This window comes from Molossus molossus, unplaced genomic scaffold (assembly GCF_014108415.1).
Source record: "Molossus molossus isolate mMolMol1 unplaced genomic scaffold, mMolMol1.p scaffold_m16_p_21, whole genome shotgun sequence".
NCBI lineage: Eukaryota > Metazoa > Chordata > Mammalia > Chiroptera > Molossidae > Molossus > Molossus molossus.
The window spans coordinates 3,604,234-3,628,389 of record NW_023425357.1 but is presented as its reverse complement, the minus strand read 5'-3'; the positions used below and the strand labels follow the sequence as shown (position 1 = coordinate 3,628,389).

The 24,156-nt window shown below is 46.9% G+C and overlaps 1 protein-coding gene across 1 annotated transcript in view; it reads right to left on the bottom strand.

The window, feature by feature from the left end:
* The window catches only part of LOC118639337 (leukocyte immunoglobulin-like receptor subfamily A member 2), a 462,866-nt gene that overhangs the window by 100,164 nt on the left and 338,546 nt on the right, over positions 1-24,156 (bottom strand). The window lies entirely within an intron of this gene.

The following is a 24,156-nucleotide window of genomic DNA, read 5'->3' as shown; positions in this document are numbered from 1 at the left end:
CATATGGACAGTTTACTTAATTCTTACAATGACTCTGTAAAGGCGTTTTCTTTTTCTTTTTTCTTTTAACACTTGCCAAATGATTTTATAAAGTCAACATAACCCTGATATTAAACTGACAAAGTCATCACAAAAATTGAAATTACAGATTGATAGCACTTGTGAACATAGACATACAAACTGCCTTAAAAAATTACCAAATCAAATCCAGCAATCTATTAAAAAGATAATACATAATGCCAAGTGGGGATTATCACAGAATGCAAGGTTAGTTTATCATTCAAAAACCAATCTGTGTACTTATCATATTACAAACTAAAAGTAAAAAAATATGATCATCCAATAGATTAGAAAAAGCACTTAACAAAATTCAATATCTATTAATGATTTTTTAAAATGCACAGAAAACTAGAAATATAAGGAAATTTCAGAAACCATAACTAATATTATTTTTTTAGGTGATCACTTTTAAAAAATATTTATTGTTGAAAGTATTATAAATGCCCCCCTTTTCCCTTGCTGACCCCCACTCCCACTCCTCCCACTTTCTCCACACTGTTGTCTGTGTCCATTGGTTATGTATATATTAATATCATAATTAATGGGGAAAAACATACGTTTTCCCCTGAAGATCAAAAACAAGGCAAGATCCACCTCTAATACATTTAATCTTTTGCAGGAATTCCTAGCCAGTGCAATAAGACAAGAAAAAAAAAAACCCAAAAGACATAGAGTTTGAAAAGAAATAATTAAAACTGTTGTTTTTCCTCACAGATATTATGATTGTTTATGTAAAAAGACTTAAAGACTGCCCTGGCCGGTTTGGCTCAGCGGTTGGAGCGGTGGCCTGTGATCCAGAGAGACCCAGGTTCAGTTCCTGCTAAGGGCACATACCTCGGTTGCAGTTTGTCCCTGGCCCTGGTTGGGTCATGTAGGTGGTAACCACTCCATGTGTCCCTTTCACATCGATGTTTCTCTCTCTCTCTCTCTCTCTCTCTCTCCTTCCCACTGTATCTGAACAAAATATCGAAAAATGTCCTCGGGTGAGGATAAAAAAAAAAGTCTTAAAGACTCTACATAAAGGAGTTTTCTTTATTAGACCCATTTTATCGATGAGAACACTGAGGCTCATAAGATTAACTAATTGGAATAGTCTTGTGTACCTGGGCAGACCCCATGTTCTCACTCATTATTGCTACATTATATTTATCAAGAATAGAATAAAATAAACCTACGTTTTGTGTTTATCAAAGAGAACAGAAACGGTGGGGGTAAGGCAGTGCAGGAGCTCTGGCCTTCCGGGACATAGATGAGTGGCCTGGGACCACTGAGGTTTAAGTCAATGAACTGGGAAGTACTATTTAAAAATGCAAATGAGAACTATGTTCCCAGAATGTCTGACTAGGTATTTTTAGACTAAACTTCCCACATGAGGGGGAAAACAAAAAACAAAAAACAAAGTAGAACATCTGTTTCTAGACCTCAAGGGCTTGCAAGGCAGACAGAATTTATGGGTTTAAGGTATAAAAGGGGAAGAAACTGAAAAAGAGGAACTTATTATGTGGGGGTAGTTTTACACAGATGGTTCACTGATTCTGAAAGAAAAGACAGCAGGGGACAGACTAGAAATACGCGTGGAACTTCTCCAAGTCCCATTAAGCAACAAATCCAAATTGGAAGCATCCACCACAAGGGTCCATCATGGATGAAGCACCCCATAAACACCCCAGGATATGGGTTGGACTCTGGAAGATCATATACTAGGATAAAAGTTATCTGGGCATTAGCAAGATCTGAGAAGGGCAGAAACCCATTTTTGTTTTATTTTTATTGATTGATGGATTTGAGAGAGAGAGAGAGAGAGACATCAATTTGCTATTCCTCTTGTTTACACATTCTTTGGTTTATTGTTGTAAGTGCCCTGACCTGAGAGTGAACCAGCAACCTTTGACCCTTCAGTGCACGAGACAACACTGCAACCAACTGAGCCACACTGGCCAGGGCTTAAGTGAAGGTGACTGGTCCCTAATCTATCATCTGCTCACGAGAAGCAACAATAAATCTTCTCTGGAGAAATATCACCATATAGAGTGGCAAAGTATCTTTTAAAATGTCACACAAGCCCTGGCCGGTTTGGCTCAGCGGTTAGAGCGTCGGCCTGCGGTCCTGAGAGACCCGGGTTCGGTTCCCGCTAAGGGCATGTACCTGGTTGCAGTTTGTCCCCGGCCCTGATTGGGTCGTGTGGGTGGCGACCCCTCGATGTGTCCCTTTCACGTCGATGTTTCTCTCTCTCTCTCTCTCTCTCTCTCTCTCTCCCCCACTCTATCTAAACCAAATGTCAAAATAAAATAAAATAAAATAAAATAAAATAAAATAAAATAAAATAAAATAAAATAAAATAAAATAAAATGTCACACAAGCCCTGGCCAGTTTGGCTCAGCGGTTAGAATGTTGGCCCACGGTCCAGAGAGACCCGGGTTTGGTTCAGCCTGGGGCATGTACCTCAGTGGCGGTCTGTCCCTGGCCCCGGTTGGGGTCGTGTGGGTGGCAGCCAGTCAATGTGTCTCTCGCGTCAATGTTTTTCTCTTTCTCTTTCTCTTCCTCCCTCTCTCCCTCTCACTCTCTCTGAAGATGAATGTAAAAATGTCCTCGGATGAGGATTGAAAAAAAAAAGTCACACAATTTTGGCAATGGCCAGTGTGGCTCTTGGTTAGAGCATCAGCCTGTGTGTCAAAGGGTCTTGGGTTTGATTCCTGGTCAAGAGCATATATCTGGGTTGCAGGTTCAATCCCCAGCCTCAATCCGGGTGCAAACAGGAGACAACCGATAGACGTGTTTCTCTCACATCTTTCTCTCTTTGTCTTTCTTCCCCTCCCTTCCACTCTCTCTAAAAGTCAAAGGAAAGCCCTGGCCAGTTTGGCTCAGCGGTTAGAGCGTCAGCCTCTAGAGAGACCCGGGTTTGGTTCGGTTCCCGCTAAGGGCATGTACTTCGGTTGCAGTTTGTCCGCGGCCCTGGTTTGGTCGTGCGGGTGGCAGCCACTCGATGTGTCCCTTTCACGTCGATGTTTCTCTCTCTCTCCCTCCCTCCCTCCCACTCTATCTGAACCACAACAACAACAAAAAATAAAAGTCAAGGGAAAACATATCCTTGGGTGAAGATTCACAACAATAAAAAGTTAACTGCTTATTAATCCATCAAGGGGATCTCAAAACAGTTCATAGGTTTTCTCTAATACAAATCATATTCTCTGACTCAAAAAACGGTTTTGGAAATCAAAAGTTAAAAGATTGAAAAACATACATGTTGGAACCAAAAAATTTTCTGCCTAACTTAGGAGTTACAGAGTCAAAAAAAAACACACACACACAAGCCACACACACAGAGACAGGAAATACCTAGAAACACACAAAGAGGTGAGTCATATAGAAACTTGTTAGATGCACTGACTGTCATCGTGACAGGGACATTTTTCTGGGCTTAGTTTTTTTTTTTTAAGGAAAATATGAAGTTTGGGAAACTAATTGCTGAGCATGCAACTTTGGGAGCTAGAAGGAAAAAAATTAAGTGTGTGTGTGTGTGTGTGTAAGGGGCAAGGCACTCACCAAGGTATATTATCATGAACTTTTTCAAAAATGGAGAAAAAAGAAAATCAACAGTTCCTTGGTGAAAGAAAAATGACAATTATATTTAAGTTTCAATTGTCAACAGCACCTCAGACTCCTTATCGACCACTCTGGAAGTTAGAAGATAATGGAAAAGTGCATTTTAAAATAACCTATGTACTGCCCTGGCTAGTGTGGCTCAGCTGGTTGAGCACCATCTGGTGCACCAAGTGGTTACCGGTTCAATTTCCAGTCAGGACACATGTCCCCTTCTCGGGCTTGATTTTCAGTATGGCAGGCAGCTGATGGATGTCTCTGTCTCATTGATGTTTTCATCTCTCTCTCCTTCTCCCTTCTTCTCTCTCTAAAATCAATTAAAAAAAAACACATTCTTTTTTTAAAATTTTTTTCTTTATTGATTTGAGAGAGAGAGAGAGGAAGGGAGGGGTAGAGAGAGATAGAAACAGCGATGAGAGAGAACATCAATTGGCTGCCTCCTGCATGCCCCTCACTGGGGATTTGGCCCACAACCTGGGCATGTGCCCTGACTGGGAATCAAACTGGTGACCTCCTGGTGCCTGGGTCAATGCTCAACCACTGAGCCACACTGGCCGGGCAACAAATGTATTCTTAAAAAAATAAATAAATAAATAACCGAAAACCTTATGTACCAATAAGGAAACATCCTAGAATGTATTTAGCACAATATTCTCCAGGCCCATCCATGTTGTAATGTGTCAGAATTTCCTTCCTCATTAAGGCTGAGTAATATTCCATCGTATGGATACACCACATTTTGCATATGCACTTGCCTGTCTGTGGACAGCTGGGTGGCTTCCACCTTTTGGCCATTGTAAATAACATTGCTAGGAACATGGGCATACAAACATCTCTTTGAGACTCTGCTTTCAATTCTTTTGAGTCTATATCTGAAGAGGAATTGCTGGATCACATGGTAGTTCTATGTTTATTTTTGTTTTTGAATCCTCACCCAAGGATACGTTCGTGTTGATTTTAGAGAGAGAAAGGAAGGAGAAGAGAGAGAAAAACATTAATTGCTTGCCTTCCATATGCATCCTGACCAGGGATCCAACCCACAACCTTTTGGTATATGGACGTTACTCCAACAAACTGAGCCACCCAGCCAGGGCTATTTTTTTTTTTTTTTGAGGAAACTCCATACTGTTTTCCACAAAACCTACAGATTTCACATTCCCATCAACCGTGCACAAGGCAACCAACTCCTCTGCCTCTCTGTCAACTCTTGTTATTTTCTGTGTGTGTGTGTGTGTTTATCCTTGAAATAATGGCCATCCTAATGTGTGTGAAATGGTTTTTACCCACTTTTTAAAAGGCTGTTTTAAGATATTAAAATGCTGGATGAGAGTTCTCTCCTGAGCTCACCCTGCAGCCTTTTGGTGGCTTCCAGGAGGTACAATTGCTGGACGGTGGGTTGATTTCACCTTCTCCAGTCTACTGCTATAGCTGAATCCCCATCAAGCATGGTGCATGGGTGTGGGGTTGAGGGGTTAGAAGATGGACGTTTTTTTTGTTTGTTTGTTTGTTGTTGTTGTTGTTGTTCAGATAGAGTGTGGGAGGGAGAGAGAGAGAGAGAGAAACATCTACGTGAAAGGGACACGTCAAGTGGTTGCCACCCACACGACCCAACCAGGGCCGGAGACAAACTGCAACTGAGGCACATGCCCTTAGCGGGAACCGAACCCGGGTCTCTCAGGACCGCAGGTCGACGCTCTAACCGCTGAGCCAAACCGGCCAGGGCGAAGATGGACATTTTTTATAAGCACTCTCAACTTTGTGTTAAAGCATTCTCGGAATCCCGGGGGGTGGGGGTGGGGACCTGGCCCACCCAGGTATATTGGGTATTTAATTTGCATGTGAATAAGGGTTTGTTATCTTTTGGCTTCAAGGTCTCTTCCGGTACAAAGCAAGAGACAAAGCTAGGGTGTGAGTTTGCAGTAATGCCATTTCAAGGAAATAATTTACTTAAATCCACTTGTGACCTGGGGGTACCAATCTGCAAATAAATGGGACTGCGTCCAGAGATCTGGAGCATTTGCCACCTTGCAAAGCTCCCCCTCACTCCAAGCGGTATGTGCTTGGAGTTTCATTGAGTTGCACCAATCCCGGCAAGCCGGGGGATGGCAAGTTGTGACCCCGATGTGATTCGGGTACGCAGCGGTGAGATTTGACGTGACCAGCACATGGGCACTTCAAAGCAGGGCTAGAATTCTGGAGACAAACCAGGTTCCTTTGGGAACATCGTTATCTCACGCCATTCAGGCCCATCAATTTCGGTTCAAGAATTCTGTGAATTCTGTGCAGACTCCAGGCAACCTGGGTCCTTTGCAGCCCCAATGGATGAGGAATCAGAGAAGCGGAGCCTTGACGCTTTGGGTTGGTGTGTGTGGTTGTGGCTGTTCGCAGGTGGGGCACTGGAAATCGAGTCGAGCACATCAGATAAATATGTTCATAACGGCAATAACAGTCAGCACTTATTAAGCAATTTCCTGGTCTGTGCTAGATTCGTGACATTTTTCATTCTAATTGTTCAAAATCACCTTATTATGATCAAAATGGTTATTGTCCAGACTGGTGGAAGAAACTGGGGCCCAGAGGGTAAATATCACCTGGACAAGGTCACACACATCAGCTCTTCAGGGGATGGGACCTCTTACAGACTGTGGTAAGCAGAGTAACGGGGCCCCAAAGATGTCCACTTTGTAAGCCCCAGAACTTGTGAATATGTCACATTGAATAGCAAAGAGTAAGCAAAGTTGCAGATGGAATTAAAGCTGCTAACCAGGTGATCTTGAGATAACTAGACAAAGGACTGCAGACGTGTATTGTCTCACTGTCCTGGAGGCTGGACGTCTGAGGTCCAGGTGTCATTGTTGTAGCGTGTCGGCGAGATAACCAGAGGCGCACAGCTGAATTGTAAAGGAGCACTTTATTCACCAGCAGGCTGCGGGGGCTCTCCCTAAATCACAGCCCCGATTGTGCGTGCTCATCTGCTTTTAAAGACAGAAGCCACATTTCCTTTTCCCTCCCCCTCGGGGAACTGGTAGTGGGTGCAAAAGTGGTTATTACAGAAACCAAAATAAGCATTAGTCACTGGGCTCGTGATTTCCATTTCCTGATACTCAGAAACTGCAAGATACATTCCATTACGTAGGTCAACCATAACCTTAGGCAAAGTTCCTTTACTTTTAGGGGTAATCAACCTATTATTGAAAAAAACACCAAGGAAGGTTTCCAGAGATGGAGTCGCTTAGTTGCCTTAGCCAAGGGGCCTAGATAAGGATGGAGTTGCTTAGTCGCCTTAGCCAAGGGGCCCAGCTCATTCCCTACTTGTTTTCCTAACAAGTCAAATCGTTGACTCTCCTTCCTTAAGAAATAAGAGTTCTAATCCTCTCCTGTTCTACAGGACCATTTCGGCTAAAGAGTTTTCTAAGTGGCTGAGATCTGTATCTATTGGGAGGCCAGGGTCCCTTAGATAGCCTGTAATAGTAGATATAGTTTCACAACCCCAAGAGGGACAGAAATATCCATTAGCATTTAGGCAACTAGTAGTAATCTTGCTGCCTCCCGGGCAAATATAAATTCCTATCCCTTGTAATCCCCATGCTGGGGTGTCTTCTAGTTGGGGGCTAACCCCTCCATATGTGACCCAGATATCAAGGGCCTTTGTGACCTCAATGGTCCCCCTCAAGAGGTCCCATAGATTAAGGTCGAAAACAGGTTTTCCTATTCCCTTTGTAGTCACATTTCTTAAGATCTCCCCTGATATGCCATTTCTAAGTTCCCATTTTCATTGGGGCCCAGGTCTATAAGGGTTCCCCTGAACAGTCATGACCAGAGAGATTAAGGTCCCGCTGAATGCAAGAGTCTGTTTTTTTTTTTTTTCATCCTCACCCGAGGACATTTTTCCATTTTTTGTTCAGGTAGAGTGGGAGGGAGAGAGAGGAACAGAGAGAGAGAGAGAAACATCGATGTGAAAGGGACACATCGAGTGGCTGCCACCTGCACGACCAACCAGGGCCGGGGACAAACTGCAACCGAGGTACATGCCCTTAGTGGGAACCGAACCCGGGTCTCTCAGGACCGCAGGCCGACGCTCCAACCGCTGAGCCAAACCGGCCAGGGCTGAATGCAAGAGTCTTATCTTTAGGGGGTCCTATGTGTCTTCTGCTCTTTATGTTGTCTTTTTTTGCCTTCAGCCAAGAGTGGTGTAACCAGGTTGGAATGCCGTTAATACTCTACTGCCGTTGGGTGGTCAGGATGACAGCGTACGGTCCCTTCCAGGTTGGAGTTAGTTCCTGGGTGGTGAACTTCTTTACCCACACTGAGTCCCCTGGCTGGAAGGGTGCACAGGATCCGAGGTGGGCACGGGCAGGGCATCGCAGATGTGTTTATGGATGGCCTTCTGGGCAGACTGCAGGGCCTGCAAGAACTTGAGTAAGGAGCAGTTGTGAATTTCAGCTTTCAATTCTTCTCTGAGCTGGGGAAGAATGGGAGGAGGTCTACCACACATAATTTCACAAGGAGAAAACCCTCCTCAGGATGGGGTGCAGAAGGTGGAGCAGAATGGTCCAGTTTTCACTGGATTCTAAAGTAAATTTGGTTAAGGTTTCCTTTAAGGTCCTGCCCATGGGCTCTCTCTGCCTGGAACTCTGTGGGTGGTAAGCACAATGGAGCTTCCAATGTATACTTAACCCTTGAGAGATATCCTGTGATATCTTTGCTATCAGGGTGGGGCCATTGTCTGATCCAAGGGTCAGGAGTAGTCTAAACCTGTTACTCCCTTTACTACATCCCAGACTGTTATTCCATCACCAGGGGCAGCTCTCCCTCTCTCACTCAGTGTCTTGTTTTCGTTTTGTTGTTTTTATCCTCACTCGAGGACATTTTTTATTTTATTTTATTTTTTGTTCAGATAGAGTGGGAGGGAGAGAGAGGAAGAGACAGAGATCGACGTGAAAGGGACACATCGAGTGGCTGCCACCCACACGACCCAACCAGGGCCGGGGACAAACTGCAACCGAAGTACATGCCCTTAGCGGGAACCGAACCCGGGTCTCTCCGGACCGCAGGCCGACGCTCTAACCGCTGAGCCAAACCAGCCAGGGCGAGGACATTTTTTTTTTTTTAAATTTTATTTTTTGTTCAGATAGAGTGGGAGGGAGAGAGAGGAAGAGAGAGAGAGAGAAACATCGACGTGAAAGGGACACATCGAGTGGTTGCCACCCACACGACCCAACCAGGGCCGGGGACAAACTGCAACCGAAGTACGTGCCCTTAGCGGGAACCAAACCCGGGTCTCTCCGGACCATCAGGCCGACGCTCTAACCGCTGAGCCAAACCGGCCAGAGTCTCAGTGTCCTATTTTCTTTCTTTCTTGAGTATTCCTCCAATGTCCTGTCTTCCTGTAATATGTATGCCCCTTTCTTTTATCCTTTTTCACCTATTCACCACGTCCTCTGTTCTTTCTCTTTTTGCTTCTTTGCTCTACACAAGCCTTTTTCAGCTTGCACAGACCCTCGGTGACTTTCCCAGTCACTCCCCTGACATGAACCTGAGAGCTTGCTCAATCCACCCGCTGTCTGCACAGTTCCCAGTTTTCCTTCTCCTCCTTCCTACTCAGACCTACACACCTGCTTTCCTCCACCTTCTCCCTTTCCCTGTGACCGTACTGCCTCTCAGGAGTTCCGTGAGCTTGGTGTAACCTAAGTGGGTAGCCTGGTGCAGCTGGTTGACTAAAGTCTGAGCTAGAGCCTCTGAGACCAACAACCTCCTATCAGGCAGTGTCCACCATCCACTGATTTCCTTTATGGCTTGTTTCTGCTTGGCTAAGTCATGTTTCTGCTTGGCTGAGTCATGTTCTGACCTAGTGCATCTGGAGAGGCCCCACTGATTTTAGGGCTGCCTCTTGAGCTTCCTGATTTGCAGCACAATTTCCCCGTGCCTCTATGGAGTTCCCTTTTTTTTTTATTTTATTTTTTTTATCCTCACCCGAGGACATTTTTCCATTTTTTGTTCAGATGGAGCGGGAGGGAGAGAGAGAAAGAGAGAGAGAGGGAAACATCGACGTGAAAGGGACACAACGAGTGGCTGCCACCCGCATGACCAACCAGGGCCGGGGACAAACCGCAACCGAGGTACATGCCCTTAGCGGGAACCGAACCCGGGTCTCTCTGGACCGCAGGCCCACCCTCTAACCGCTGAGCCAAACCGGCCAGGGCTGGAGTTCCCTTTTTGATGTCCTTCCCGGCCGAGGTTAATAACCCTTGCTCCCTGTAGATGGCGCTATGCACATGCACTGCAGCAAGTGCATATCTGCGGTCAGTGTAGATGGTTACCGACTTTCCCTTGCCCCATGGGAGAGCCTGGATTAGGGTGATGAGTTCAGCTCTTTGGGCTGAAGTTCCCTTATTTAAAGACTGTGACCAAATGACTGTCCAGAGTTACTACTGCTGCCCCAGCCTACCTGATTTCTTCCTGGACATAGCTGCTCCCGTCTGTTAACAATACCTCATCTGATGAGGGCAGTGGGACCTCCTTGAGGTCTCGGTGGGCCGTCTGCACTATGTCAATTACCTCCAGGCCGTCCTGTAGAGGTTTCTCCGGGTCATCATCTGGAGGCAGGCTGGCAGGACTGATGGCCAACGTCTTGCGAAACTTGAGGCGGGGCTGATCCAGGAGGAGCGCCTGGGTGACTGAGTGTTTGATATCCAGCGCTCCGGTGCACTCGGGCTTCAACCGCATGGGGTGCAGTTAAAGCTAACGCTTGCCCTAGAGCTAACTTGTCTGCCTCCTTTGCTAGGAGTGCAGTAGCAGCTCCTGTCCTTAGGCAGGTCGGCCATCCAGTTGCTACCGGGTCTAGTCTTTTGGATAAGGAAGCTACTGGCCTTTTCCAGGGTCCCAAGTTTGGGGTGAGGTGAGGACACCCTTTGCTATACCTCTGGCCTCACTTACATACAAATGGAAGGGTTTTGTGACATCCGGTAGGGCAAGAGCAGGCGCTGAAATTAAGGCCCTTTTTAAAGTCTCCAAGGCTTTCTGTTCTGTCGCAGTTCAAGTCCAAGGTAGTGCTTCTTCTCCAATAAATGATACTGTTGCCTGTAACTTTCGGAGGGGATCACGCCCCAACAGAAGCTATGGACATTCAGGCATAACCAAGAAGGAGTGTATAATGGTGTCCTTTCCAAGGCTTAGAGTTCCGTCAGTGGTCCAAGGATAGAGGTCAGTCTGACCTGTTGCTCCTTGAACTGAGGTCTTCTTAGTTGTTAGTGGGCCCAGAGGCTCAGTTAGGATTGAATGTGCGGTCTCTGTGTCTATTAAGAAATTAACGCCCTGGCCAGTTTGGCTCAGCGGTTAGAGTGTTGACCTGCGGTCCGGAGAGACCCGGGTTCGGTTCCCGCTAAGGGCACGTACTTCGGTTGCAATTTGTCCCCGGCCCTGGTTGGTCGTGCGGGTGGCAGCCACTCGATGTGTCCCTTCACGTCGATGTTTCTCTCTCTCTCTCTCCCTTCCTCTCTCTCCCTCCCACTCTATCTGAACAAAAAATGGAAAAATATCCTCGGGTGAGGATAAAAAAAAAAAAAAGAAGATGGTGTTTGTCCTGGCCGGTTTGGCTTAGCGGTTAGAGCGTCGGCCTGCGGTCCTGAGAGACCCGGGTTCGATTCCCGCTAAGGGCACGTACCTCAGCTGCAGTTTGTCCCCGGCCCTGGTCGGTTGTGCGGGTGTCAGCCACTCGATGTGTTCCTTTCACATTGATGTTTCTCTCTCTCTCTCTCTGTTCCTCTCTCTCCCTCCCACTCTACCTGAACAAAAAATGGCAAAATGTCCTCGGGTGAGGATTAAAAAAAAAAAAAAAAGAAATTAACTGGCTTGCCCCCTACCTGTGCAATGATCCTGGGCTGCCAGGGACAGAGTCAAAAGGAGCCCTGGAACTGTCATTCTTCTAAGTTAAGGATGCCTGGGGCTTGTGTGTTTCGCTCATCTTTCCTATCTGGTCAACTGGGGCACTCTCGTTTCCAATGTCCCTCTTTCGTGCAGTAGGTGCATTGGTTCTTCCCCAGTCGGGCTCTAGGCCGGCCGTCCTGACCCTTCCTCATGAGTCCCTTCCTAGGGTGATCCTTTTCCATGGGCCCTGTTTCCCTTAAGGCCGCTATCACGACCTTTGCTATTCTTTTATCTTGGTTCTCCCCAGGGGTGCCCCAATTACGACATACCTTTTGAGCTATCTCAAGCAATTGGGAGCGATTCATTTCTTTGAAACCTTCTAGCTTTGGGAGCTTTTTTTTTCTAATATCTTGGGCTGACTGAGTGACCAAGGCCACGTTTATAGCCTGCTGGTTTTCTGAAGCGTCCGGGTCTGTTGGGGTCCATACCCGCTATGCCTCACAAAGTCGCTCCAGAAAGGCAGCAGGAGATTCCTGCCGTCCCCGAATCACCGCTGGCACCTTGGATACATTCGTAGGCTTTCTAGCAGCCGCCTTTAACCCCATTAATAAGGACTGGTAAACGGCCCTGGCCGGTTTGGCTCAGCGGTTAGAGCGTCCGCCTGTGGTCCAGAGAGACCCGGGTTCGGTTCCCGCTAAGGGCACGTACCTCGGTTGCAGTTTGTCCCCGGCCCTGGTTGGTCGTGCGGGTGGCAGCCACTCGATGTGTCCCTTTCACATCGATGTTTCCCTCTCTCTCTCTTCCTCTCTCTCCCTCCCACTCTATTTGTACAAAAAATGGAAAAATGTCCTTGGATGAGGATTAAAAAAATAAAAATAAAAAAAAAGAACCGGTAAATGTGTCTAGTGAGTTTTTCCCTGCAGTGGTATTGGGGTCCCACCTGGGCCTGAGGGTAGGAAACACGCCCTCAATTCCATCCCTTTTTTTCCTCCAAGGATCTCCTCCCCAAACCACCTTTCTGGCCTCTAGTTTAATGCTATCCCTGTCTTCTGAGGTAAAGAGAGTGTGAAAGATTGTTTCTAGGAGGCTGGTGAGGGCCTGTGACTTTTCCAATAAGGGGGGTTCTGTGCTCTCCTGTTATAAAGATCTCGCGTGGAGAATGGGGCACAGACCACGAATGGCTGCCCCGCACCCCCGCCGCCGCATACCTGGTCACTGGGCACCCTCGCCATCTCCCTAGGGTGGGTGGGAGGCTGGAGGTCCGGCAGCTGCAGCAGGCTCCCGGGGGCCATCTTGCTGGTGACTGTGGCGGGGCCGCTCCCCTTGCTCAGTGCAGCTGCCCCCGCCCCTTGTGCCTGGGGCCGCGGGCGGGCGCGCGGGGGAGATTCGCCTCCTCTGAGGGGGGCGGAAGGATGGGGGCTCCCGTCCCCATAGATTAACAGGCAAATAATCTAAAATATAGGGTTTAAAAAAAAAAAAAAAAAAAACAACCCATGTTGCTCTCAGAATCTTTCCGTTTGATAAACTGGGCACTTTGTTGGGGCCTAGAAACCTGTCCTCGCCCCTTGTAAACTGGCCACGGCAACATCCAGGGGCCATGGAGCAGGCCAGCGCCTTGAGGCAGTCATGGACGCCTCTGCTCCTGTGTCTAAAATACCTTTGCATTTCTTTCTATTCTAACTGAGCTCTAGTCTCAAGAGACCTTGGGTGATTAACTGCGCCCCAAGGGCTCCATCTGTGGAGCCGAATCCTCCCTCTCCCCAGGGTTCCTTTGATAGCTCTTTCCCCACCGCATTAGCCTCCTGCACAGGATCAAGGCCATCTCCAATCTCTCATTAGGGACCAAAGAGCAAATATTTGCACCGGAACCTTGTTTGGGACTCTCACCGCTGTGTCTCTGCCTCGTAGGCATGTCCCTACCTTTTCCCAGGTTTCTCTTGGGGCTCAGTTTGGGGCCCACTACCAGTATTCATGTCCTGGTCTGGAGTACACAGGTTTGTTGTTTTTTTTTTATCCTCACCCGAGGACACTTTTTCATTCTTTGTTCAGGTAGAGCAGGAGGGAGAGAGAGAGAGAGAGAGAAACATCGACATGAAAGGGACACATCGAGTGGCTGCCACCCGCACGACCAACCAGGGCCGGGGACAAACTGCAACCGAGGTACGTGCCCTTAGCGGGAACCGAACCCGGGTCTCTCCGGACCGCAGGCCGACGCTTTAACCGCTGAGCCAAACCGGCCAGGGCATGGAGTACACAGGTTTTTAACCATGGGGGTGGATGTTCACTAAACTAAGCTATTGATCAATGTAGGGGAATGGTCCGGGTGTCCTGGCCCCCCTGTGGCCTGATTCCAAAATGCCTGCACTAACTCAGGGTTAAAGGATCCCACGTCCGGCCCGCCCACCCTGAATGTGGGTCAATTTAATTCACACAAGGTCGTTAACTTTTCTTTAGATATGTTTGTGCCCTCATCAGAACCTTCCTCAAATCCTTCTCTAAAAAAGTGTTTTACTACGCAACCCAGTGAAGTCTTCTGGGCAGTGGGGCTGCTATCCATGACTAGACTGACTGTAACAAGGTTGAGGGAGACACAGTAGGGAGACCGACGAGGACAAAAACAAGAGAAGACACACAAGACAGAAACTTTCTTTTCATCTGCCTGGCCACTCCCCTCGCAGAGACTTAGATGCCTCTTGGCATCAGCAGGCCTATATAACAGCCCCCCGCCCCGGCATGAATCATGTTTGCAGGTGGAGAGCAGAATGCCCGAAGAATCCGATACCGCCCTTAGCCTTATGAGGTCGTCACAGAACCGCAGGTAAGAACTCACACAGGCTCCGTAACAAGGGTCGTGGAGCATGGTCACTCACACACAATCACACTCTAGAAGTTCCCTATCCTGGGAGGTAATCAGACTCCTCTTCCGCCCCAGCGGCGGGCCAAGGAAAATTCCTTATCCTGAGAGAACAGAATTTGAACCCCCCCCCCCCGAACGTCTTAGGGGGAGTCCCAGGAGAGGAGAAGTGGTACCGCGTCTGGCCCTCTCACTGTCACCCAGAAAGACCGGTCACCCAGAACTCAACCCCGGAGGCTTTTTACCAGGTCTCCTTAAATCTTTTGGGGACGTCTTGGCATCTCCTGGTTGCTCGTCCGAAACCTAAGTAGGATCTTCAGGGCCCTGGAACATCTCAGCTGGCGCCTCCCCTAAAGACCTCTAGGTGTCCAGTGACCAGACCCAGAGAGACTGCCCGTTCGAGGCATCTAGCCCACGGTGTCACAAGGCACCAGGGACCTCGCTGGGGCCTCCAAATGTTGTAACGTGTCAGCGAGATAATCAGAGGCGCACAGCCGAATTGTAAAGGAGCACTTTATTCACTGGCGGGCTGTGGGGACTCTCCCCAAATCACAGCCCCGATTATGCTTGCTCATCCGCTTTTAAAGATAGAAGCCAGTCCTGGCCGGTTTGGCTCAGCGGTTAGAGCATCTGCCTGCGGTCCAGAGAGACTCAGGTTCGGTTCCTGCTGAGGGCACGGACCTCGGTTGCAGTTTGTCCCCGGCCCTGGTTGGGTCGGGCGGGTGACAGCCACTCGATGTGTCCCTTTCACGTCGATGTTTCTCTCGCTCTCTCTTCATCTCTCTTCCTCCCACTCTATCTGAACAAAAAATGGAAAAAATGTCCTCAGGTGAGGACAAAAAAATAATAACAAAAAATATAGAAGCCACATTTCCTTTTGGCTCCCCTCAGGGAACCGGTACAATAGTGGGTGCAAAAGCGGTTATTACAAAAACCAAAATAAGCATTAGACACTGGGCTCATGAGTTTCAGATCCTGATACTCAGAAACTGCAAGATACATCCCGTTACGTAGGTCAACCATAACCTTAGGCAAAGTACCTTTACTTTTAGGGGTAATCAACCTATTATTGGAAAAACACCAGGGAAGGTTCCCTGCCGATAGAGCTGGAGTCGCTTAGTTGCCTTAGCCAAGGGGCCTAGATAAGGATGGAGTCAGTTAGATGCCTTAGCCAATGGGCCCAGCTCATCATCAGGGCTGGTTCCTTCTGAAACCTCTCTTTTTACCTTGCAGATGACCCTTTTCTCCCTGTGTCCTCACTTGGTTGTTCCTCTCTGCCTACACACAAACAGAGATGACTGCTGTCTCTTCCGGTAAGGACACTAGTCTCATCAGGTCAGGGCCCCAACCTTGTGACCTCATGTAACCCACATGTCTGGCTCTTCTTACATTTAATGGAGCTCATCTTACTATTTTCACATTCACTGCTACATGTTGACCTTTATCAGCAAGATTCCTTTTCTCTAAACATTACTGCTTTGTGAGAGCATTCATATTTTTTATCTTCTGCAAGAGACCAATGATGTAGTATAGAATCGTACACTTGAAATCTACAGAATTTTATTAACCAATGTCACCCCAATAAATACAAATATAAAAATAAAGAAATAAAAAAATAGCCCTGGTTGAGTGGCTCAGTTGGTTGGAGCATCATCCTGTACACCTAAGGTTTCGGGTTCAATTCCTGGTCAGGGCACATACCTAGGTTGCAGGTTTGATCCCTGGGCAGGGCGAGTTTAGGAAGCAACCGATGTTTCTCTCTTACATTGGTGTTTCTCTCGCACGCTCTCTAAAATGAACAAACATATCCTCAGGTGAGATTATAGAGAAAGAAAAAAATCAATATTTTTTATTTTGTTATTATATCGGTGTTATTTTGTTATTATATCAGGGTTATTATATTCCGTGTGCTAGCCTAATGGCTTTCGTCATTCCTGTAATTTTAAATTTGATTGATTTTTAAAACAGATGTATTGAGGTATGTGCTCACCTAGGGTCACCTGGCACCTTGCTTGGGGGTTTATGGGCATAGACCGCTCACCTGGGGCCCCAAAGAATGAACATGTATCTTGCGCGCCCTCTGGTGGCCAGTATGCAGAAAGTCTCTTTTAAATAGAAGGAGAACGTGGTTTTTCATCGGACAAATTTGTTTTTGCATGCGTTAACTATTTATCAGTCTTCTACTGTGCGCAGACACTGATCCAGGCTCCTGAGATGCATCAATTAAGAAAGCAGACAAAGATCCCTGCCCTAGAGGAGCTTATGTTTCTGCAGAGAGAGAGATGTTACATCATCAACATAATACATTCATCTTCACTAGAAGAGGCATCCACCCGTTGGCCTTCAAGCATCCTCAGCATTTCCCTTATTTCCTAAGAGTCAGAACTGCCCGGCTGGTGTGGCTCAGTGGTTGAGCATCGACCCATGCACCAAGAGGTCACCGGTTCAATTCCCAGTCAGGGCACAGGCCCAGGTTGTGGGCCAAATCCCCAGTGGGGGGCATGCAGGAGGCGGACAATCAATGTTGTCTCTCATTGATGTTTCTCTCTCTCTCTCCCTTTCTCTCTAAAAGTCAATAAAGAGCCCTGGCTGGTTTTGCTTAGTAGTTAGAGCACTGGCCTGCAGTCCAGAGAGACCTGGGTTCGGTTCCTGCTAAGGGCATGTACCTCGGTTGCAGTTTGTCCCCGGACCCCATTGGGGTCGTGTGGGAGGCAGCCACTAGATGTGTCCCTTTCACATTGATGTTTCTCTCTCTCTCTTCCTCTCTCTCCCTCCCACTCTATCTGAACAAGAATGGAAAAATGTCCTCGGGTGAGGATAAAAAAATAATAAATAAATAAATAAAAGTCAATAAAGAAAAAAACTTTTTTTGAAGAGTCAGGACTGCCTGACCCCTGGATGCCTGTCTTGGGGTCTCACAAGACTCCTCACAGACAAAGTTTCCAGGGGGGCTCTGTGGAAAATGAAGTTTGTGTGCCCTGGTCGGTTGCTCAGTGGTTAGCACACCGGCCTGCACACCAAAGGGTATCAAGTTCGATCCCCGGCCCTGGTCCGGGCGCCTGTGGGAGGCAACTGATCGATGTGTCTCACGTTGATGTTTCTCGCTCCCTTCCTCCCTTTCACTCTCTCTCTCTCTCTCTAAAAAAAATAAACATGAATTTAAAAAGTCATCCTGGGGTGAGGATTAACAGGAAAAAGGCAATGGAGTCTGTGGGGTGGTGGCCCCATCATGTGCAGCGTACAACCCACACAGCTTGGCGTGGAGGCCCTCCTGTCTCGTCCTCGGCGCTCCCACCACGGTCTGGGCTGGCTTCGCCGTGTCTCCGGGCGATAAACATCTTCACCCCTCTCCTCTTCTCTCACAACAGCCTAGGGGCGATCGGGGGACAAAATAGAACCAGCATTTCCCTTCTGCCCCTGGTCCCCAGAAAAGGGGCTGAAATGCTGGAGGCGAACAGCACTCTACTGAATAAGTAAAACAAACAAATTGGGTAATTGTGATGGGATTTCTAGCAAAGGCCAGATAATTAGGTCAGGGGGCTAGGGATGGGCCCGTAAGTATGCAGAGTCCCCAAAGGGTGTCAAGTCCCTGCAACCAGCGAAGGGATCATGGAGTAGTCTTAGGAACCAACTGGAAAATCCCACCGGGCGCTTTCAGAACCAGCTGGGTAATTATAGTCGAGTCTGAAATCGGCAGGGTGATTACTGTGGAGCTGGGCAACTGGAGGAAATAACACAAGGCTCTCAAGTACCGTCATCAGACTCTCTCTCTCTCTCCCCCTCCTTCCCCCTTCCTCCCTCTCTAAAGCCAATTTTTTTTTAAACTGTGATAAATTTTAAAAAAAAGACAATCCAAATTCTATGCTAGTTTTCCAACACCTCCTGTATCCGTCTGCTTGGGCTTCTATAACCGAGTACCACAGACTGGGCGCCTGGAACAACAGAAATGTATTGTCTCAAGATTCTGGAAGGTGGACGTTCAAGATGAAGGTGTCGGCAGGGCACTTTATCCTGAGACTTCTCCTTGACCCGTAGACAGCTGTCCTCTCCCTGTACCCTCACAGGGTCCTCTGTGTGTGTGTGTCTGTGTCTTCATCTCTTTTTCTTCTTCCCTTTTTTTTTTTTTATCCTCACCCGAGGATATTTTTCCATTCTTTGTACAGATAGAGTGGGAGGGAGAGAGAGGAAGGGAGAGAGAGAGAGAAACATCGACGTGAAGAGACACATCGAGTGGCTGCCACCCGCACGACCAACCAGGGCCGGGGACAAACTGCAACCGAAGTACATGCCCTTAGCGGGAACCGAACCCGGGTCTCTCTGGACCGCAGGCCGACGCTCTAACCGCTGAGCCAAACCAGCCAGGGCCCCCTTTTTTTTTTTTTAAATCCTTGCCTAAGGATATTCTTCCATTGATTTTCAAAGAGCGTGGAAGGAGGGGAAGGAGAGGGAGAGGGAGAGAGAGAGAGATTGATGTGAGAGAGACACATCGATAGGTTGCCTTCCACATGTGGTATTGAACCCACAACCCAGGTACGTGCCCCTGACCAGGAATGGAATCTGCAACCCTTCCCTGTGCGGGCTGATGCTCTAACCGCTGAGCCGCACCAGCCAGGGCCAGATGGATGATATTAACTTAGGCTGGACTCCTGACTCCGTGAAAGCCAGACAGTTGGAAAATCTCAAAGTGGCAACAAATTTTGGAAGAACTACCCCAATATAGGTGAGGGGAAGGGACAGGGGACTCCGGCAGATGGAGTGACACAGAATGAAACAGTTCCCTGTTCGCAGCAGTGAGCGCAGACTTTAAAAAAAAAAAAAAGTTATACCGTTTAAAGAGAATGTGGGGGATTTCTTTTTTTAGGTCAAGTTTAAATTTGGAACAGTGTTAAATGTACAGGAAAGTTGTAAGGATCGTACGGTTCCCCCTGCTGCTAACATTTTCCGTTACCATGGTGCATGGATCTAAACTCCTGAGCCAGTGTGGATACACTGTTGTTTACTAACGTCCATGATTTATATGGGTCTCGGTTTTTACCTCATTCCCTTCTGTTCCAGGGTCATGCCCAGGACTTCACGTTATATGTAAGTCAACGTGGCTTACCGCTGTTGATGTGGAGGTGGAACCTGAGCTGAGGAACTCGGGCTTCTCCGCTGTCAACTTTCTCCCCATCCACACAAGGACCCCATCCCACCCCTACCCCCAGTCCCTACACCCCCATCCCCTACACCCCCATCATGCCATTTCCTTTTAATGAGGATAATTCTTCCCATCCATGAGCCAGGTATATGCTCCCACTTATTGGTATCTTTCTCAGTTTCTGACTTTAGCGTCTTATAATTTCCTGAGCACAAGGCTTTTACCTCCTTGGTTCAACGTATTCCTAGTTCGTTTGCTTGCTTTTTGTTTTAGGTGCAATAGTAAGTGGCATTGTTTTCTTGGGTTCCTTTTCCGATAGTTCCTTATTGGTGTGTAGAAACACAGCCGATTTCTGGGTATTTATTTTGTGTCCTGCTGCTGTACTGAATCCATCGATCAGCCCTAGCAGGGTTTTTTTGTTTTGTTTTGTTTTTCGTGGAATCTTTAGGGTTTCCTTTTCTTTCCTTTTAATTGTCACCTGAGGATATTTTTACATTTATCTTCAGACAGAGAGAGAGAGAGAAACATCGATGTGAGAGAGACACATCAATTGGTTGCCACCTGCACAACCCCAACCGGGGCCAGGGACAAACCCCAACCGAGGTACATGCCGTTGGCCGGAATCGAACCCAAGACTCCACGGTCCACAGGCCGACACTCTAACCGCTGAGCCAAACCAGCCAGGGCTAGGGTTTTCTAGATGCATGCAGTACCATGTCATCTGCAAATAATGACAGTTTTACCTCTTCTTTTCCAATTTGGATGCCTTTTTAAATTTTTTATTTATTGTTAACAGTATTACAGATGTCTTCTATTCCCCCTCCCAACTTTGCTCCCCTCCACCCAGCCCCCACTCCACCACAGGCCTTCCCCACACTATTGTCTGTGTCTGTGGGTTATGCATATATGCATGTGAGTTCTTTAGTTAATCTCTTCCTGTTCTCTCCCCTCCCCATTGAGATCTGTTTCATGTATCCATACCTCTGGGCCTATTTTGTTTGTCAGTGTATTTTGTTCATTAGATTACACATGTAAATGAGATCATGTGATATTTGTCTTTCTCTGACTGGCTTATTTCACTTAGTGTAATATCTCCAGGTCCATCCATGCTGTCGCAAAGGGTAAGAGCTCCTTCTTTTTTACAGCTGCGTAGTATTCCACTGTCTTTTTATTTCTCCTTCTTGTCTGATTGCTGTGGCTAGGCCTTTCACTACTATGTTGAATAAGAGTGGTGAAAGTGGACCTCCCTGTCTTATTCCTGATCTTAAGGAAAATGCTTTTAGTTTTTGCCCATTGAGTATGATGTTCCCTTTAGAAGGACATCATTATGCTCAGCAACAACCTGAAGTAATAGGGATTATTCTCCACCTTCTCGAGGGCAGAGTATCCACATAAATTATTTGGAATTCTGCATGCAAGACTTGTCCATTCTCTCCCATTTATTACTTCGTTTAATCAATTATTTGCATCATTTTGGACCCATGGATATTTCTTTCATATTTGGTGTATAATCCACTACTATTTTATCAGTTTTGTTCCTCTAATTATACCCTGCCATTTTTCTCAACATTGTAATATGAAAAATTTTCAAACATACGGAAACATTAAAATACTATTACAGTGAAAAAAATAATCTAATTAGAAAATAGACAGAGGACCTGAATAGACACTTCTACAAAGAGGGCATACAGGTGGCCAACAGACGTATGAAAAGATGCTCAACATCACTAATCCTCAGAGAGATGCAACTGAAAACCACAATGAAGTATCACTTCACACCTGCCTCAGAATGGCCATCATCAACAAATCAACCACAAAATTCTCTCCCTCTCTCTCTCTGTCTCTCTGTCTCTCTGTCTCTCTCTCTCTCTCTCTCTCTCTCTCTCTCACACACACACACACACACACACACACACACACACACTCAAGCACATCCCTGCATCGCCCCCTTTCCCCCCAGGTGTGTTTTCCTTGCCTCTGTAACTTGTTTCCCGAGCCCATTTTGTCCTACGGCTCACTTCTTCTACCTCTGTTACTTTCTAAATAAACTTTCTCTTACAGTCTGGGTCTTGGCTCTGAATTCTTTCTTAGCCAAAACTCAACCAAGGTTGCTGAACCAAGGTCTGGTCTGACTTCAAAAGAATAAAAATAAAATAAAATAAACAAACAAACAAACCAAACAAACCAAAGTGCTGGCAAGGACCTGGAGCAAAGGGGACTCCAGCACATTGCTGGTGGCGATGCTGACTGGTGCAGCTACTGTGGAAAACAGTATGGAGTTTCCTCAAAAACTTAAAAATGGAACTGCCTTAGGACCTAGCGATGCCACTTCTGGGGATTTATCCAAAAGAATTGAAGTCATTATCTCGAAGAGATATCTCTGCTCCATGTTCATTGCCTCATTACTCACAATAACCAAAGAATGGAAACAACCCAAGTGTCCATTGATGATGAACAGACAAAGAAAATGCGATGCACACGCATAATGAAATATTACTCGGCCATAAAAAGAAGGAAATCCTGCCATTTGCAACAACATAGATGGACCTAGAGGGCACTATGTTAAGGGAAATAAGTTTGACATGAAAGAACAAGTACTGTATGATCTCACTTAGAGGTGAGACCGAAAACAAAACAAACTTATAGAAAGAGAATAGATTGGTGGCTACCAGGGTGGGGTGGGGGGATGGGTAAAAGTAGCCAAGGGGTACAACTTCCAGTTCTGGGGATCTACTGTACAACATGGTGACTAGAGTTAATGAGACTGTACTTAGCAAGCTGCTAAGAGCGTAGATTTTTAAAGTTCTTACCATACACACATACAGAGGTGACCATGTGAGGTGATGTCCTTATTAACTTACCTTTTTTGAGGCCATCATTTTGCAATATATACATGTATAAAATGATCACATTGTGCACCTTGAACTTACAGCATCACATATAGGTATTATCACAGTAAAGCTGGGGAAAAAAATAAAGAATATTACAGTGAGTACCTAGATACCCAACACCTAGATTCTGCCATTGCTTTCTTGCATAGGTGTCCCTCTGTCAACTCATCTTGTTTTATTTATTTATTTTTGATCCATTTCAAAGGAAATTGCAGACACCACTACACTCCCCCCACCCCAAACTTAAGCATGCATACCATTCCCTAGAGTGTTCAGTTTTCTTTTGAGGTTAATTTGCCATGAGATGCACAACTCTTAACTGTACTATAAACACAGACCCTTGTGCAACCAAAACTCGCATCAAGCTGCTGAATAATGCAATGCCATCACCCGAAGTCCCCTCCGCCCCCTTCCCACTCAGCCCTATCCCCATTGTCCCAGGTGTAACCACCGTTCTGATGACTTTGCCACCACAGATTAGTTCTGTATGTTCTAGAACATTTTCTAAATGTACTCATAATACAGGCACTCATAACCACTTCATGAAGCCAGAGTTCATGTCATGGGAGCCCATGCTGAGCCTTTGAGCCAGGACCTGCCCCATCTTCCATCCAGAGAGGCTGGTCAGGGAGCCTTCCTGGAGGAGGCGGCATTGCTGCCTCTCTCTCTGGCTTCCTTCCCACCTCCTTGGCTGCTCCTTCTCAGCCTCCTTGGGGGACCCTCTTCCTTTGCTTGCCCCTTCCAGGCTGTACTGCTCAGCGTCTGGTTAGACCAGTGATTACACACCAGCCAGCTCCAACCCACGGACAGGTTTCATTTGGCCCACACAGTACTTTTTTTTTTTTTTAATTTGAATTAGTTTTAACATTTAAAAGCTGAGGGATTTTGCTTTTAAAAATACCCAGATTTCTGTCTTCTCTTGGCAGTTTGGAACATCTGGCAATGCTGTGTCCCTCCCCCCATATGGCAAGCATTGGCTGAGATTATTTAAGCCACCTCATTGCTCTGAGCCGTTCTCCACCCGGGGGGGTTCTCGGGCACCCTAGCCCCAAATTAATACCTATAGAGTTTGAGATGGTATTGGAATTGTAGTCAGGCAAGAGCCCCAGAAATAAATGCTTGAAGACCACCCTAGAAGAAGCATCTGTCTTCCCCAGGAGAGACGTACCCAGGGAACAAGGGCAGGAAAAAGTCAAGCCAGCAAATTTCTACCAGACCGCATCTCAGGTCTTCCATAGAGGATGGACGTCTTGGGCTTAACTGACACAGGAGAAAGCAATTCTCTAAAGACATCAGCATGCAGGTGTCTGGGACTCAAACCCTGTGTGAGAAACAGAGCTGGAATGAGAGAGAGCCAGGGTGAAGCAGACAGAGAGAGAGGAAGATTCAGTCAATTCAAACCTTTTCCTGAGGGGAGTGAAAGGGAGTGATGAGTGTGTGTGCACGTGTGTGTGTGAGTGTGTGTGTGTGTGTGTGTGAGTCAGGGTGCAGCTATCCTCTCTTCTCTGTCTCCATCATCACCATCATCATCACCATCACAACACCACTGTCATTATCATCCTTATCATGACCATAACCATCACCATGAAATCATCATCGCCATCATCACCATTCTCATCACCACCACCACCACCACCACAATTTTTCTCTCTAGCAATGTCATGGGCACTGACCCCCAGCCCTTTCTCACCAGTATGGGACAAAATATTGGAATGAGGCAGGTGGAGGACTAACCTCCCTCTCTTCTT